Genomic DNA, 2,829 nt, shown 5'->3' with positions numbered 1-2,829 from the left:
GAGCCATTTTTTGAACCGTTCTGTTCATCCTTTCCACTACTCCATTTCGCTGAGGAGTCCTTGCAGCAGAAAATTCCCTTCTTATTCCATGTTCTTCACAAAAATCGAAAAATTCATCTGAGGTAAATTCCCCTCCTCGATCAAATTTGAGGCATTTGATTCTGCGATCTGATTCGTTTTCAACCAAGGCTTTGAATGACTTGAACTTTTCGAAAGCTTCATCTTTATACTTCATGAATCCTATCCAACACATCCTTGAAAAGTCGTCAATGAACAATATGAAATACTCTTCTCCTCGAGGTGACCTCTTCCTAGTTGGACCACATATATCGGTGTGAACAAGTTCAAGTGGCTTGCTAGCTAATCCTTCCTTCTCAGGGAAATTAGTTCTGGTTTGCTTACCAAATTGACATGATTTTCATATTGTATTGTCTGGAATTATGATGTCAAGAAGATCATGAACTGCCTGATATTTGGATGCTTTCCTTATCTGAGAGAAGCTAAGATGCCCCAGTCTTCTGTGCCATAGCCAGTGTTCATCATTCTTACTTAAATAGCATTGTTGTTGTTCTCCCTTGAGTACGTATAAGTTATTTGGAGTTCTTATGCCTCTGATCACTATTTTTCCTGTATCAAGCTCACGAACAATACATCCATTTGATCAAAATATTACCTCAGTTCCTTGATCACACATCTGACTGACACTCAATAGATTATGCTTTAAGCCATCAACATACATAACATTTCTAGCCTTGACCTTTTCTTTCAAACGAACAAAGCCTTTACCTTTTATGAATGCAGGGGTGTCATTTCCAAATGAGACCTTCTTTTCCTTTTCTAAGGAACTATATGACTGAAGTTTTTCTTTATTACCTGTCATATGTTTCGAGCATCCATTGTCGATGTACCATTGATTTTCCTATCATTCCGCATATAAGGCTATCCCACATCTTTCCGGGTGCATTTCTTTCTATTTCCATGTTTTGGAACTCAATGAAGCTTGCTCCTTCTGAATTGTTTGCTGAAACCTGCTTCTGCATTCAGAATCTTCATGACCGAAGTTGTTACAGATAGAACATTCTATTTCATTTTCAAGAGCAGAGAAGTTATTGTAGGTTCTTTTCATGATTCCTGTGATACTCCTTTTTCGAGCTTCCCTAGTCATAATGGTCTTGTGGGCAACACATTGAGCAGCTTTATGACCAAAGTTATGACAAGAGAAACATTGGCCACTGAAGAAATTCCTATGATTATCAAATCTACCAACCATATGATTGTAGTTTCCATCCATTCTTGAGCCAAATTGAGAATGATTTACCTGTGGTCGGTTGAGGCTTCTGTTCATCCTTGACGTAGATTGCCCCCGATTTACTTGATAATCTTTGATCATTCTTGAAGCAAATTGTCCCTGATTTACCTGGTGATCTTCATTATGCTTTTGCTGTCGATTGTCAACTTGTTCACTTCTCCTTGCTGCATCAAGATAACTTTTGGAGCTGGATGGCTTTTGCACTTGCTTCTGAGCTTGAGATGCTTCTTCAGAATATCCGAGACCAGTCTTGATTAGAGGAGAATGCTGCAGTTTGATAATCTCATCTAGAGTTTCAGATCCTTTAGCAAATCTGAGATTAAGGGCTTTTGTTTTCTCAATTTCTTTTCTAAGTCCCACAATTTCACATTCTAACTCTTCATTGTGTTTATCCTTTTCAGCAAGTTGGAATGTTAGAGTATCTATAATCATATTCTTTTCCTCTAAACAAATTTTAAGTTTAGAAATTTCTTCATAAAGACCTTCATTTATAGCATCCAAGAAATCATCATCTTCAAAAGCCATCAAAATTCTATCATCATTACCTTGTTCATCCCCATCACTATTTGACAGTCCATCACTGTCTTCATGCGTGTAATAGCTCTCCTTATTAACATTCTATTTTCTGTTCCATCTAACAGGTTCCTTACCTTTGTCTAGTTTATCTTTATGAGGACATTTTGCAGCATAATGACCGACTCTTCCACAAGCAAAGCATTTGAAAGGCAGCTTACCTCTGAATCTTCTAGCTCCCCATTGAAGGTTCTTGACAAAATTTGATTCTTCTTCTTCTTCTGACATAAGTCCTGACTCATAGTAATCTCCTTTTCCTGAAGCCTTGAATGCAGCTTCTCTCCTGTCTGATGGTCCTCCTTTTCTCATTTCATAAGCAGTTAGAATTCCGTGCAGCTGTGACATGGTAAGGCTTTGTAGATTCTACTTTTCTTCTATGGCAGAAACTTTTGAATCAAACTTAGGAGACAAAGATCTTAGAACCTTTTCAACCAAAACAACTTCTTTTATTTCTTCACCCAAGTTTTTCATACAATTTATGATCTCATCTATACATAGGAAATAGCTAGCCACACTTTCATCATTATGCATTCTGAGACTTTCATATTGAATTCTAAGAGTTTGTAATTTTGCTCATTTTACCTGTTCATCTCCTTCATAGCTTAGAACGATCTTGTCCCATATTTCTTTTGCGCTTTTGAGCTGCATAACCTTGACGAATTATGATTGAGATAGATTTCCTAATAGAGTATTGACGACTTTTGCATTTGTTTCATACTTCTTCTTACGAGTTGCATCTGTAGGAGTTGCTAATGGAAATGTGTATCCTGTTTCCACAATATCCCAAACTTCTGTACCAAGAGATTGAAGATAGGCAGTGATTCTTACCTTCCAATAGACGAAGTTGCTCCCATAAAAAATCGGTGGCCTGATAGATGCTTCCTTTTTGTAGTTGCTCATGATGATAGATCTTCCTTCAAGCGATCAAGATTTTCCTGAAGGACATG

Source organism: Pinus tabuliformis, chromosome 6, assembly GCF_031772625.1.
Source record: "Pinus tabuliformis cultivar Carrire ecotype Pingquan chromosome 6, CPIR1, whole genome shotgun sequence".
NCBI lineage: Eukaryota > Viridiplantae > Streptophyta > Pinopsida > Pinales > Pinaceae > Pinus > Pinus tabuliformis.
The sequence above is the reverse complement of the archived record's forward strand: the minus strand, read 5'-3'. Positions refer to the sequence as shown.